The 16,182-nt window shown below is 51.9% G+C and overlaps 1 protein-coding gene across 10 annotated transcripts in view; it reads right to left on the bottom strand.

Annotated features, from left to right (window-relative positions):
* Nucleotides 1-16,182, bottom strand: part of RERE (arginine-glutamic acid dipeptide repeats) — a 1,284,697-nt gene that overhangs the window by 602,875 nt on the left and 665,640 nt on the right. The gene's annotated exons all lie outside the window — the stretch shown is intronic.

The following is a 16,182-nucleotide window of genomic DNA, read 5'->3' as shown; positions in this document are numbered from 1 at the left end:
GGAGCATCCTCTCCGCAAGTGACTCTGGATTTTGGAAGAACACAGGTAGTTCTATAGTCTGGTTGATATGGAACTGAGAAACCATCTTAGGAAGGAATTTAGGGTTAGTGCGAAGCACCACCCTGTTGGAATGAATCTGAATAAATGGCTCTTGGATAGTTAGTGCCTGGAGTTCACCAACTCGTCGTAGCGACGTAATCGCTATAAGGAAAGCCACTTTCCATGTCAAGAACTGAATCTCGCAGGAATGCAGTGGTTCGAAAGCGAAAGGGGGACCCATTAGCTTGTTGAGGACAACATTTAGGTTCCACTCGGGAGCTGGTGGCGTCTGCGGAGGAATGACTCGTTTGAGTCCCTCCAGAAAGGCTTTAATGGCAGCACCCTGAAAAGTGAGAGGTGCTGTCTGTTTTGGAGATAAGCAGCCATTGCGGATAGATGTATACGAATGGAAGCATAGGCCAGATTACATTTGTACAGATGTAAGAGATAACAAATGATATTCTGAATAGATGCATCCAGCGGGTTAATGTTGTGGTCTGCACAATAAATGACAAACCGCTTCCATTTCGCCGCATAGCATGCTCTGGTGGTGGGCTTTCTTGCCTCCCGGATTATGTCCATACAGTCAGGAGGTAAGTTGAGGTAGCCAAACTCTAAGACCTCAGGAGCCAGATCGCCAGGTTGAGCTGTTGCGGATCTGGATGCTGAATGTCGCCATGGCTCTGCGTCAAAAGCCTGGGTGTGAGGCGCAGCCTTTGATGCGGTACCACGGACAGTTCCAGAAATGTGGTGTACCATGGCTGGCGAGCCCACATCGGAGCAACCAGGATGAGAGTCATCGAGTGCTGCTTCAGCTTGCGTGCCACCAGCGGTATTAGAGGTGCTGGGGGAAAAGCGTACGCAAATTTGCCTGACCAGTTCATCCATATCACATTGCCCTGTGACTGTGGGAACCTGGCAGCAAAGTTTGGGCATTTGGCGTTTTCCTTTGTGGCGAACAGGTCTATCTCTGGGTGACCCCAACTTAGGAAGTACGGGTGGAGTACTGATGGATGTATCTCCCACTCGTGCATCTGGTGGCTGTACCTGCTGAGCAGGTCCGCCATCTGATTGTCCTTGCCTGGGAGGTGTTCCGCCATGAGGAAGATGTTCCTTTAAATGGCCCACTTCCACATGCTCTGAGCCAGATGAGACAACTGTGGAGTGTGTGTTCCTCCCTGTTTCTGAATGTAGTACATGGCTGTCATGTCCGTCCGGATCAACACGACCTTGTTGCACAGATGTACTTTGAAAGCTTTCTTGCCATGAAGATAGCCATCAGTTCTAGAACATTGATGTGCATCTTCCTTTGCTGTGGTGTCCATAGTCCCTGCACAGTGTAGTGGAGTACATGAGCTCCCCAACCCTGAAGAGAAGCGTCCGTCGTCAGAATGATCTGTGGCACAGGCTCCTGGAACGGTCGTCCCTTGCAAAGGTTTTGTGGATTCCACCAATGCAGACAGTTTTATGCACGACCGGTCACCAACACTAGGTCTTTCAACTGTCCGTGAGCCTGAGTCCACTGACGTGCTAAGCACTCCTGAAGCGGACGCATATGTAGTCTCGCGTGCGGGACTATGGAGATGCAGGAGGCCATCATGCCTATCAACTGCATGAACACTCGCGCTGGAAGCGAGTGTTGAGGTCTGAATTTTTGTATCAGCGATTGAATGCTGCTGACCCTCACTGAATTTGGCTGTGCTGTGGCTGCGAGAATGTTTATCGTCGCACCCAGATACTGCCGTATGTGGGTGGGTTGCAGGTGGGACTTTGGGTAATTCAGTGAGAATCCCAGATCGTGAAGAAGGTGAATGGTGTGGGACATGTGGGCGGCACACTGCTGGGCTGACTTTGCCTGGATGAGCCAGTCGTCCAGATAAGGGTAGACGTGAATGTTTTGTCTCCTTAGGTATGCCGCCACCGTCGCCAGGCACTGTGTAAACACCCTGGGTGCCGTGGTGACCCCGAAAGGTAGAACCTTGAACTGGTAATGTTGGTTTGGGATGGTGAACCGGAGGTATTTTTTGTGTGACGGATGCAGCGGAATGTGAAAATACGCATCCTTCAGATCTAAAGTTGCGAGAAAATCCCCCTGACTGAGCAACGGTAGGACTTGCTGCAGGGTCAGCATGTGAAAGTGCTCCGAGAAAATGTACTGATTGAGGGGTCTGAGGTCCAGTATGGGTCTGAGGGACCCGTCCTTTTTTGGTATCAAGAAGTACAGCGAGTAAACTCCTGTGCCTCTTTCTTGCACAGGCACGAGCTCTATTGCCCCTTTTTGCAGCATGACGAGGACCTCCTGCTGCAATAAGTGCAAATGCTCGGCGGACATAGGATGGTGTCTAGGGGGTATGTTGGGTGGAGTGGATATTAACTCCAGACAATAACCGTACTATATAAGCTGTGTGACCCACCTGTCTGTGGTGATGGACTTCCAGACTGGCAGGAACTGTTGAAGTCTCCCCCGACAGGTGTTGCGTGGTCGGGAGGCAGTGACAAGGCGTCACTGTTTGTTAGTGGCGGAGGATCTGGAGTTGTTGTTTCCACGACCTCTGCCTTTGGCGCGGTTTCCACGATATCCACCTCGAATCTATTTGGTGTATGTGGTCTGCGTGCCGCCTTTATAGTACTGTGTGGTTTGGGAGAGCTGGCCTCTGGAAACACCTCTAGTGCTTGAGCGACGAAAAGAACCACCCCGGAACTGCTGGGACTGTAGAGACCCCATGGACCTAGCAGTTTCAGTGTCCTTTTTGATTTTCTCCAAGGTGGTGTCCACCTCTGGGCCAAATAGATGATCAGGGTTCACTGTCTGATTGAGAATGGTGGTCTGTATCTCTGGCTTGAACCCGGAGATTCTGAGCCAGGCATGTCGTCTCAGCATGACCCTAGTGTTAATAGCCCTGGCTGCGGTGTCTGCCGAGTCCAGTGCACATTTAATAGAAGCATTTGATATGAGCTTCCCCTCTTGGATGAGCATCTCAGCTGCCCCTTTGTATTCATCTGGCAGGTGCTGCAACAGGGTCTCAAGTGTGTCGTAATGTGCCCTGTAATACCTGGCCAGAAGTGCCTGTGTGTTTGAAATGCGCCAGATATTGGCCACTTGAGCTGCCACCCTTTTCCCCGATGCCTTATACACCTTAGATTCCTTATCTGGGGGAGGAGCATCACCCGTTGTTTGTGAATTAGCCCTCTTCCGGGCATTAGAAACAACAAGAGAGTCCAAGGGCAACTGTCCCTTGATGTAAGTAGGGTCTCCAGGCGCCGGTTTATACTTCTTTTCAATTCTGGGGTTTATCACCCTGGCTCTTGTAGGCTCCTTAAAGATTTCCCCAGCATGCTTCAAGACACCCTTCAACATAGGCAGAGTCTTGACAGTCCTCTCTGAGATGGAAAAAGTGTCAAAAAGAAAGTCCACTTCAATGGGGTCAGCATGGAGCCGGACGTCATGATTCTTCGCAGCCCTTTCAATGAGGGCATTAAACATAGCCGAATCCTCAGTAGGCAATGTTTTTACAGCATACATCTGAGTGTCTGGGGTAGAGTGAGGATCACCTGGGTCAGCAGCAGCTGCCCAGGGTTCATTGGTATCATCTGGCTCAGTGTACACAGGATAGCTGTATTCATCATCATCACCTTCCCCAGTGTCCACATCTGAATAAGTGGGCGAGACATCACGGCCACGTGGAGAAATTGGTTCCACAAGAACAGGTGTCGAAGTAGAATCCTTTTTCTTCTTCAGTGAAATTTTATAGGACTCCATTGGCTGTTCCGGGGCGATTTTCCGCTTATAAAGGGAAAGTCTGCCTGTTTCGGCATCGATAAATTGTTCATGTTGCTCTTCCAACGAGGATTGTCGATGCTTTAAGACCGGGACCACAGTTGTCGACTTCGGCACAGAGGACACCTTCTCGGGCACGTTGGTGGCCATTTTAGTGGCGAAAGCCTTTGGCGCCACTTTCGGCGGCAGCGTGAAGTGAATGGGCGTCAACGCCTTCTGAGATTTATCGACAGGCTTAGAAGGTGGAGGATCTTTAGGCCCGACACTCGAGGCATTGTCCTTAATGCGCTTCAGGGAGTCTGCCACTTGCTTGGAGAATGCGGCGGACGGCTGCGCCGACTCAACGGAATCCTTCGAGGCACCACTAGACGTGGACTCGTGGGTCGGTCCGCTCTTGGCCTTGTCTTGTCAACACGGAGTCTCGAGAACCTTCGGATCACTGAGCCCCTTGTCGGTGTCGACCGTCTTCGGCGCCGATTTGTTCGGCTCGACTGCCTTGACCTTTGTCTTCGGCGTGCTAGACTTCAACTCGACGCCCTTGAGCTGTTTCTTTGGTTCGATAACGCCCTTCTGCTTCGTCGGTGCCGACAGGTCCGAGGACTTTGAGCTGACCAAAGCAATACACACTTTTGGTTTCGATGGAGGCATCAGTGCTTTCACTTGCGTCGAGACCGGTGTTTTCACTTTCGGTTTCGATTTTGCAGGGTGCGGCTCCTTAGCAGTGTCCGAAGGCAGGGCCGTAGAACTTATTGGAAGATCTTGGGTAAGGCTTGTGGTGAACCCTCGACCTTAGCATTCTGAAGCGTTTCGGCCCCAATGTCTGCTTGAGTTAGCTCCTCGATCGAGCTATCTTCCATGGCCCCAAAGGCCCCGTCGTCGTCTCCTACCTCGTCGACTACTTCTTCCGTGTCGAGCATTTCAGCATCCGCGTCGTAGTTGGAGTCGACCTACGCGGGATTAGACAGAATCTCACGAACCTCCCGGTCAACTCTGTCATCATCCCCGGCATCGAATATGTCCACAGGCGCCGGTGCAGTCTGCTGGGCCTCCTGGCGCGCAGCGCGACGATGCAGAAGAGTCTTTTTGGATCGAAAACGAGAACAAGCCATGCAGCTGGCTTCATCATGATCCGGCGACAGACACTTGTTGTACACCGGGTGGACGTCGATGTGGGGATACTTTGAGTTGCACACGGGACATCTCTTGAACGGAATCCGATCCATGATGGTTCGTCGATAAGGCCTCTGGCGTCGACTGGGCCTTCAGCGTCGAAAAGCACGCAGCTCTTCTGGAAATCCGGCTCAGAACAGAGCTGGAAGAATCTGGCACCGGACGCAAGACTATACCGACGAAAACCTAAAGGCCTTTTGGCCTCAAGAAAGTTTGAAATGGATTCCGACTAGAGTGAACCAATATACATCCGAACCCAATGGCGGAAAAAAACAATCTGAGGATGGAGTCGATGCTCATGCGCACTGTAGTCCAGGGGAGGAGCCACCTATCTCGTGATACTTCGAAGACTCTTCCAGGACAACAATGTGCGATCATCCGGACCCAACACTAGGCGGCGATCTATGTACAGATATGAATGTCAGCAGCCCACATGCCTCGAACACGCTCCTACTCCATTGCTACATCAGATCATTTGTGTGACAGGAAATGTTGATATTTCAGTATTGTATTTTGGAGCCTTTTTCTGTTTCAGGCTAAGTCTACCCACACAAGTGAGGTACCATTTTTATTGGGAGACTTGCTGTAATGCTGGGTGGGAGGATAAATTTGTGGCTACCTGCAGATTCCAGACGTTTTACTCACAGGCCTACCCACACAAGTGAAGTACCACTTTTATCGGACGACATGTGGAAGTACAGAATAGTATAACATTTATTTTTACCAATTCTATCTCTTGGCATTTGTGCCTTCCAAATGTAAAGCAATGTGTAAGAAAGACGACATTTTGATAAATGTCCTCTGAATCAAATGGTAGTATGGGTACCCACAAATTCAGAGAGATACAAATAACTACTGAACTCTAACTGGTGTCCATTTCAGAAATAGATAGATCTCCTTGACACACATCTTTTACTCCCTTACATTTTACCATATTAACTGCTCTATGTAAGGTGCAGTTCAGCTGTTTGCTCTGGGTACCTTTGGTTCTAGGAGAACCTACAAACCCTATATATCCTCACAAACAGAAGAGTCTAGCGAATATAATGGGATACTGAATTTGAAAATTGGCCGTCGTGACAAGAAGTTGCAAATTAAAATGTCACAAATGGCCGCCGTTTTTGGTACTCATTTTTAATATTTTTTGTTGTTTCAACAGTCAGTTTATTGGGGAAAACATTGAGAGGTCTACACAAATTACCCCTTGCTGAAGCTAACTTTTGTCAGAAATCAATAGCTTTCTGGGATCATTTATGGGTTTCATTCTCCCTTGTTTCCATCACGAAATGCCATAGCAAATCTTTTGTTGATGCCATTTTTAGGAAGAAAAACAGAAGCTTTTTTGCGGAGCACTTTTTTACCATTTCGCACAAAAAATGTAAAGAAATTCCTATTCGGCTATTTTCGGAGGCGGGTTGTGTGTGCAAATTTGGCATGGATACCTTATGTCGAAAATGTTATTGAGACCTAACCGCAAATTACCCCAAATAGCCCAAAAAACGGGCTTAGCATTCTAGGGGGGAAAGGCCTAGCAGCAAAATGGTTAAGGCTGCTTTTTTAAGTGTTTAGATTTGTTTACATCAATCACATGGTTTTGTATTTTATGTTGTCAAGCCTCAGGTGACCTGTTTAGGACACCAGCAACCAGAGTATATTATTGAAGTTATCTTTCAGTTCCCCATAGCAGCTGCCCATGATCCCTCTCAACAGTAGTGCCATGGAACAGGGATTCTCCACTTGATTTCTGAGGACTTCTCCGATAGTAAGCAGGTAGGTAAAGCCTTAAAGCACAAGCTACTTACCTTCGGTAACGATATATCTTGAAGAAACATTAGTTACTGTTACATTCCTTACCTTAGAATATCCCCAGACGTCAGACTGGATCCGTTAAGTTTTCCTCAGCAGTACCCCTGCGGGTCGGTAGGCGTCGTCTGCGGCTCCACGTCCGTCGTCTGCTTGATCGCCGGGATGACGGCGTTTTTAGACGCCGCCCTCGCGCGCGGACGTCAGTTCTGTACATAGCTTTCCGCGCCAGGAACGCAGAGTCATGCAAGAAACAGACACTGGTGCCATGAAACTAGGGCCCTCAAAGGGAGATACCTTAATCCTTAATCCTAGATATCGGTTCGCAGAACGGGGAGGATAGGTGGGTCAGTACGGAATCTAACACCAACCGATGTTTCTTACAGATATATTGTTACCAAAGGAAGTAAGTTGTGCATCTGAAAGAAACACGTTAGTGTTAAGATTCTGTAGCTTAGAATAGATACCCCAGCAATACCAACCCCGGTGGTGGATCTGCGACCCAAGGGAAAACGGAACGGCCGAAAAAGCCATCTCTCCGGACTTGGCTGTCCAGGCAATAGTTCTTAGCAAACGTGTGCAGCGAGGCCCACGTAGCTGCCTGACAGATGTCCTGCAAGGGTACTTCCCGACCCAGGGCAGTAGTAGGCGCCGTGGCCCGAGTGGAATGGGTGCGCAGCCCCACAGGAGACTCCTTTTTCGCCAAGGAATAACATACTTTGATGCACAAAATGACCCACCGGGAGATGGTCTGCTTGTGCACCGCACATCCCTTAGCGTCCACGTAACCAACAAAGAGCTGGTCATCCACCCGGAACTGGCGTGTGTGGTCTAGATAAAAAGAGAGCGCACGTTTTGGGTCCAGACGGTGGAGCCTCACTTCCTCTTTCGAGGGATGCGGAGGCGGAAAGAAGGTGGGCAAGGTGATGGACTGCCCGATGTGACAGGCCGTAACCACCTTGGGCAGGAAAGAAGGACGAGTCCTCAGAAGAACTTTGTCCGGATGAACAGAGAGGACAGGAGGCTTAGAAGACAGAGCCTGGAGCTCACTCACTCTTCTGGCAGAGGAGATGGCAACCAGGAAAGCAGTTTTAAGAGTCAGAAGACGAAGAGGACAATTATGAAGTGGCTCACAGGGAGCGCACATCAGATAAGTAAGTACCAAGTTTAAGTCCCACTGAGGCATCACGAAAGGAACAGGAAGGAACAGGTGTGTGATGCCTTTCAAGAATCTATTTACAACAGGGGACTTGAAAAGTGAAGGCTGATCAGGAAGCCTTAAGAAGGCTGAAATGGCCGAGAGATAGCCTTTGATAGTGCCTAGAGCAGAACCCGCCTGGGCAAGAGGAAGAGGAGAACCTCTGATAGAGGGGCAGAAAGTGGATCCACAGCCTTTGCTGTGCACCATGCACCAAATTTGTTCCACCTGCAGGCGTATACAGTTTTTGAGGAGAGACGCCTGGCTGCCAGAATCACATCAAAGACTTCAGGAGGCAAGTCAAAAGGCCTCAACTGTCGCCGCTCAATCTCCACGCATGTAGGTGGAGACTGCACAGGTTCAGGTGGAGGACCGTCCCCTGTTGCTGCGAGAGAGGTCCTCCTGAAGAGGCAGACGAATCGGGGATCGACTGACATACTGAGTAGCAAGGGATACAAGTATCTTCATGCCCAGTCCGGAGCCACAATGATGACTTGGGCCCGGTCGCGTCGGATCTTCTTCAAGCACTCTGGGCAGAAATGGTATACACGGAAAGGCGTAAAACAGACCGCAGGTCCACTCGCGAAAAAAAGCGTTGCTATGTGAGTGCCGCCTTGGAAATTACAACGCACAGAACTAATGACATTGCGCGTTCTCTTCGGTGGCGAATAGATCTAACCAAGGCTTTCCCCACTGCTGAAAGAGACTTTGCGCCACTTCCGAGTTCAGACACCATTCGTTATCCATCATGCACCAGCGGCTGAGTTTGTCCGCCCTGGCTTTCAGGAAACCTGCCAGGTGTTGAACCACCAGGGTGACGCCCTGGCGTTCCATTCTTGTCCAGAGGTGCAGAGGCTCCTGACAAAGGGTCCACGAGCCCATCCAGCCCTGTTTGTTGGCAGTACCACATGGCGGTGGTGTTGTCCGTGAACACCTGCACTACACTTCCCCGGACAGAGGGAAGGAATGCCTTCAGTGCAAGTCGGATCGCCTGCAGCTCCAGAAGGTTGATATGGAGCCGGGACTGCCCCGGAGACTAGAGGCCTCTGATCTACGCCTCTCCCATGTACCCCCCCCCCCCATCCCAGGAGGGATGCATCAGTCACCACTGTGTGCTCTGGTTGGGGTAGGGAGAGAGATCTGCCACTGACCCAATTGCGGTCTGTGACCCACCACTGCAACTGTCTTGCAGTGCCCTCCGAGATCAGGACGTGGTCAGACAGGTTGCCCTGATGCTGTGCCCACTAGAACTTTATGTCCCACTGCAGAGCCCGCAACGACCACCTGGCATGATGTACCAGCAGGATGCAGGAGGCCATCAGCCCCAGAAGCCGCAGCGTCAGCCTGATCTAAACTCGGGATAAAGGCTGAAAGATCGGAATCAGAGCCTGAATATCCCGGACCCGCTGCTCGGGAGGATAAACCAGATACTGCGCCGAGTTCAGAACTGCTCCGATGTAGAGGAGCTTCGGAAAGGGGCACAGGTGTGACTTCGGCACGTTGATGGAGAACCCCAGCGAGTGCAGGAGACCGGCCGTAGTCTGGAGGTGGGAGACGACTGTCTGGGGCGAGCCCGTCAACAACCAGTTGTCAAGATGGGGGAAAACTGGAACCCCTGATCTGCGCAGATGAGCTGCGACCACCGCCATCCCTTTCGTGAACACCCGAGGGGCACTGGTGAGGCCGAAGGGGCGCACGGTAAACTAAAAGTGCTCGTGGCCTACCTTGAACCACAGGTAGTACCGGTGGGCCGGCAGGACAGGGATGTGGAAATATGCGTCTGGCAAGTCCAACGCTACCATCCAGTCTCCAGGGTCGAGCACAGCCAGGACCTGAGCTAAAGTCAGCATTTTGAGCTTCTCCTTCCGGAGGAAACCGTTAACGCTCCGGAGGTCCAAGATAGGGCGTAGGCCTGCTTTGCCCTTCCTGGGAACCAGAAAGTAGTGGGAGTAGCAACCACGTCCTACTTCTGGCCCAGGAATGTGCTCGATGGTCCCCTTGGCCAAGAGGGCCGTAACTTCCTGCTGCAGAAGTTGCAAGTGATCACCCGACATGCGGTGGCATGGCTGGAGGGGTCGCCTCGAAAGGGAGGGAGTAGCCCCTTCGGACGATTTGCAGCACCCACCTGTCCGAAGTGATGGTACGCCAGTGGAGGAGGTAATGGCTAACCCTGCCCCCCCACTGGCGTCGAATGGGCCTGAAACCTCCGACTAGGAAGGCTTTGAGGCAGATGCTGCAGGAGTGGATGTGGACTGACCAGGCCTCTGTCCCCCCTGCACCACCATGGCGGTTACCACGTCCGCGACCGTGTTGAGGCTGGTCTGCGGACTGTGGCTGGACGAACTTGCGGGGGGGTGCCCCTTTCTTGGCCTCTAAAGGGGCAAAAAGCAGAAGTCTGCTAGCGCTGGCCTGACAGGCCCAAGGACTGGGCTGTAGCCCTGGAGTCCTTGAAACACTCAATCGCGCTGTCTGCTTTGTCGCTAAAAAAGCGACGGCCATTGAAGGGCATGTCCATGAGCATGGACTGGACATCACCCGAAAAATTGGCAGACCTCATCCAGGCGTGGCCACGGATCTCCACTGTTGTGGGAATCGCTCTGTCCAGCGAGTCCGTGGTATCAAGTCCACATCTGATGGAATAACGTGCTGCATCCCGCTCCTCAGCAAGAGCTTGGGCGAGCCGTGCCTGGGCCTCCTCCGGACACTGGAGCAGCACGTCCGCAACCGTATCCCACAAAGAGTGGGTGTAACGGCCCAAAAGGCAAGCGGTGTTGATAGACCGTAACCCCAGACTAAGTGAGGAGAACAGTTTCTTCCCAAACTGGTCAAACCTTTTGGATTCCTGATCTGGAGGGGCATTCGGGAATGCGGCCTGGGACGTAGAGGCCTGGATCACCAGGCTCTCGGGGGTGGGGTGTACGGACCGAAAGCAGGAGTCGCCGGGAGCTGGGAGGTGGCGTCGGGCCACGTTCCGATCCACAGGGGGCACTGTGGAGGGCTTGGACCAAGTGCCCATCAGAACGTCCGTGAGGGCCTCATTGAACGGCAGCAGAAGCTCCGAAGAGCTTACTGGCGGTTAAAGCACCTCGTTGAGGAGATTAGTCCTCATGGCCGCAGGATGGAGTTCAAGAGCCAAGGCCTTGGCTGCCCTGCGTAACACCACACCATAGGTAGCACCCTCCTCCGTAGCCACAGAGGGAGGAGAGATGAATCCAGTGTCAGGCATTGTGTCAAGACCACTGGCCTCCCCCAGGTCATCTGCTCAGTCTGGACTTAACTGGCACTGTTGTGCTAGCGAGTCCTCAGACCCCTCCCAGTCCTCCCCTTCATCCGTGTCTTGATTAACAGGCAGGAATGACAGAGCCGGGTCATAGGTGAAGTGCTCACCCACCGACGCTGGAGACGGCGCAGAGTGGCGTCGCTCCGACGCCGGACCCGGACCGGGGCTGAAACCGGGGACGACGTCGTCCAAGGACGGCGCCAGAAGTGACACCATCGGGGTCGGCACAAGCGGAGGAGTCATTAGGTCAAATGGTGTCGACCGGGATCCAGGCCTGGATCCCCCGGGGCCCTGCTGCGTCGGACCTTAGTCGACAATGGCACTGGGGCCGAAGCCGCCGGCTCGCTAGGGCCCCTAGTCGGTTCTGCGGGGCCCGAAGGCGCGCCGGCAGGCCTCGACGGAGCTAAGTGAATCCTCATGGCCACGAGGAAATCAAGTATCTCCTCTGGCGTCACATGCAGTCCAGGGACCGGAGGGTATGGGACCGGATGTGACGCCTGCGGCTCCAGCAGAGCCACGCGGGTGGTGCCACCCGAACCCTCAGCCAAGTCGCACCGCCAGCGAGGAGAGTCAGAAGAGCGATGTCGCTTCTTCGACTTCTTTTTAGAGTGCCTCGACTTACCTGAGTGCGAAGACTTGAAGCCAGACGAACGGTTCGGGGTCCGGATCCACGACCGGCTCCTCTACTTCCTCCTCAACCTGGACCTTGAGAGGCGCAGAGCCGTCTGCCGGATCTCGAGTAGCTTGCGGGACCGCTCCCGCCTAGCCTTCGACGTCAAGGCCCAGCAGTCAGGGCACCACTTGTCGTGGTAGTCGGCCCCTAGGCAGTAGAGACACAAGCGGTGGGGGTTGGTCACCGACATCAGGCAGTGACAGGCGTCGCACGGTTTGAATCAGGCATCCTTATCGGCACCAAGAGTCGAATCGACTCGAAAATGATAGCCAATATAGGCCAAAAAGTTAGTCAAAAGTGACTGGGGTACTAGCTCTATCTGGATCTGCGCATGCTGGCGCGGAAAAAAGAAGAACTGACGTCAGTGTTCGAGGGAGGCGTCTAAGTACTCAGACGACGTCATCCCGGCGATTACGACGTCAACGACGGACGCAGAGACGCAGACGCCGCCTACCGACGCGCAGGGGTACTGCTGACGACAACTTTCCGGATCCAGTTTGATGCCTGGGGATATTCTAAGGTAAGGAATCTAAAACTAAAGTGTTTCTATCAGATCAATTTGTTACTCTTGAGTGAGTCTAGGACTCAAGGGGTTGTCATTCTATAACAAAGACAGCAAAATGCTTGGTGAAAGAAGAACAAGTAGAATAAATGAAATAGTTTACATATCCTTTGTTTATTTGGTGTGACTGAGATGTTCCAGGGGAGCAAGCTGGTGTAGGCACAAACACATGCAGGAGCACTCATAGCTACACTGACATTGTATTTCCTACAGTTTTGTGTAAAAAAGCTGTTGCACGTATATTGCTGTTGAGGCAGAACACCTATCTTCTTCCCGTGCTGTTGTCCAATCATCAATTAACATCATTTATATGTTTATTGCCTCATTCCGTGTCAGGCTTGTGTTCATTCACCCTGCGGATGAAGTGGGGACGGAGACGGCATGTCCAGAAGGGTGGCCTGGACATCAGGGCGAAAAGTTGGCGGTACTCAACCAGGCGTGGCGTCGAACTGCCACCGTCGTTGCCATCGCTCTGCCCAGTGAGTCCGTGGTATCCAGCCCACACCGGATGGAGTAGCGTGCCGCATCTCAACCCTCCGCAAGGGTTTGGGCGAGTTTAGTCCGGGCCTCCTCCGGACATTGTGGCAGCACGTCCGCAACCGTGTCCCACAGAGTGTGGGTGTAGCGGCCCAAGAGGCATGCGGGATTGACTGACCGCAGTCCCAAACTCAGGGACGAGAACACCTTCTTACCGAATTGTTCGTACCTTTTGGATTCCTGATCGGGCGGAGCCGTCGGGAATGAGGTCTGTTAAGTAGAGGCCTGGATAACCAGGCTCTCGGGAGTGGGGTGGGTGGACTAGAAGCAACGGTCGCCCGGAGCCGGGCGGTAGCGTCTGGCCACGTTCCTATCTACAGGCTGACCTGTAGCGGGCTTGGACCAAGTGCCCAAAAGAACATCACACAAGGCCTCATTAAACGGCAGCAGAGGCTCAGTCGAGCTTGCCTGCGGTTTAAGGACCTCAGTGAGGAGGTTAGTCATCACGGCCGTGACGGAGAGCTCCAGGCCCAAGGCCTTGGCCGCCCGCGTCAACACTACACTATAGGCAGCCCCTCCTCCGTAGCCACGGTTGGAGGGGAGACAAAAACCAGTGTCTGGCGAAGTGTCCAGTCCACTGGCAGCCCCAAGCTCACATGTTCAGTCCTGCTGGGACTGGCACTCCTGTGCCAGAGGGTCCACACACCCCTCCCAATCTCCCTCGTCACCCATCACCTGAAATTCAGGTTCAAAGGATGGGGCGGGTTCGTGGAAATAAAAGTCTCCATAAGACGTTGAGAGCGGCGCCCAGCGGCGCCGCTCCAGCTACGGAACCGAATCGAGGGCATGACCGGGGACGGCGTCGCCGGGGGTGACACTCTAGGGGCCGGCATCGGTGAGGATCCGGAAACGGATCCAGTGGGGGCCTGCCGCGCTGGGACTGAAGTCGCCGGCGGCGTCGGGGCCAGAGCACCCAGTGGCGTCGGAGCCGAAGCACCCGACCCGCTAGGCCCCTCCAGCCGGGACCGCTGGGCCGAAGGCGCCACGGAGCCCGGCAGAGGAGGGAGGGACCTCATGGCCATGAGATACAGCTCTACCTCCTCAGGCGTCGCATCGTGCCCAGGGACCGGAAGATGTGGGGCAGACTGCGGCATGCGCGCCTCCGTCGGAGCCGCGTGGGTGGTGTCACCCGAACCCCCGGCCGTGTCGCGCGAGCGTCGGGGTGGGTCAGAAGGGCGATGACGCCTTTCTGACCCCTCATGCCTCTTACCTGAGGATCTTGATCCCGAAGACCGATGCTGACTCTCAGAGCTACGAGGGCTCTGACCCCGCGACGGGTCCCTCAACCTCCAGTGGGACCGGGACCTTGAACGGCGCGGGCCGTCTGCCGGATCTCAAGTCGCTTGCGGGACCGCTCCCGCCTTGCCCTAGATGTCAGGACCCGGCAGTCAGAGCAGGTTCGGTCGTCGTGGTCGAGGCCTAGACACTGAAGGCACCGGCGATCGGTAACCAACATCATTCGGCTACACTTGGAGCAGGGTTTGAACCCGGGCATCCCTACCGGCATCGTAGGAGTCGAACGACTCGAGAAGAAAACAGATCAAAAGATCAAAAAACCTTAGTCAAAAAGTGACTAAGGGGTACAGCTTCTCTTTATCTGCGCTAGCTGGCGCGGAAAAATAGAAAAACTGACGTCCGCGCGCGAGGTCATTCCGGCGCTAACGACGGACGCGGAGCCGCGGACGACGCCTACCGACGCGCAGGGGTATTGCTACGCAAAAGTTTCCGGATCCAGTCTGACGCCTGAGGATGTTCTAAAGTAAGGAATCTATCACTAACGTGACTCTTTCAGATATTGAATGGGTCAAAAACATGCACTGAATATACGAATGATTGCTGCAACGTGTTTATCAATTGCTTTGTTATATTTTTTAATTGGTGAGTGTCCACATAATATGTTTTATGTTATGTGTGTGGTCTATGTACGGTGCATATGATTTTCATAAACTATAAAAAATACTTTGTAGAATTCAATATACTTCTGTAGGAGGAATATAAAAGGGGCCTCTCTGGGGTGTTCTCACCCCAGTAATTATGACTAACAAGATGTGCTTATTTGAGCACTGCTTGAAGTAAAGGGGTCTGAACAAGCCCTGTGCTTCCTTTTTTTACTGGGAAGTATCTGTGTCACCTCTTATTGGCCTCTAGGTGGATTTGTTAAGCAACATTCCTTAGGGAAACAGTTTCTTTAAACAGTTTTACTTCCAGAGATTCAGTGCAAAACATCTTAACCTGCGATAGTCTTTTAAAATCCTTCATGAAAAATCGACCTTCAATAAAACTTTTACTTACTTTCATCCCTTATTTTTTTAATGCACCTCTGCTTCCCTTCTACCTACCTTCCTTGAATATAAACTACTCTAAATATTATGTCTGTCTTAAGCTCTTTTTGGAAACCGCATTATCATCTATCAATTCCTGCAAGAATTTGCTTCTCACATAGCTCCCTCTAAGGATCACAACTACGTTAACAATGCACCACAAAGAAACTAGAGTAAATGCATGGTATGAGCATGCAAAACTAACCCCAATAACTAATGGTCGGAGTACGAACTACTTTGCCATACGGGTAGCATGCTACCTGCCGTACAGTGCTTCAACACCTCGTCAGGGCTAGCATGTGCTATATAAATGCAATTTAAACAATCCTACTACTTGGAGCTCAATCCAAGGGCCTTTTGACTGAACTACTACACATAATACATTTCACTTTAAAGGTGTAAACTAATAGCCTTTCATGTATAGATGTTACCTTTGACAAAAACCAGCATAGTGTGAAATGGACCAGCGTGTCTCGTTGATTAAATACATCTCTCCTAGCTGACTGCATTAGGGAATAACTGCATTATGTGCCTGGTATGAATTGTCATTTTAAAGTAGTAAAGAAATACTGTTTTTAAATCTTACTCAGACTTTTGCAATACAGGCCCTTCACCAAAACCACTAGCAGAATTTATAGATTACACGAGCAAAAGATTTTTCACTAAAACATGCTACCATTGCCTTGCTTACACTTAATATTCCATCTCAAATTGACAATGGATTTACAAACAATGATCATTACAGTTACCTAATCTTTGTAACTGTGAAATAACATGTGCTTTTTGTTCAAGCCATATGCACCTGTGTAATACTTCAGTAT

The sequence above is a fragment of the Lissotriton vulgaris genome, chromosome 5 (genome assembly GCF_964263255.1).
Source record: "Lissotriton vulgaris chromosome 5, aLisVul1.2, whole genome shotgun sequence".
NCBI lineage: Eukaryota > Metazoa > Chordata > Amphibia > Caudata > Salamandridae > Lissotriton > Lissotriton vulgaris.
Note: the sequence above shows the minus strand (reverse complement) of the source record. Positions and strands in the feature narration are given on the sequence as shown.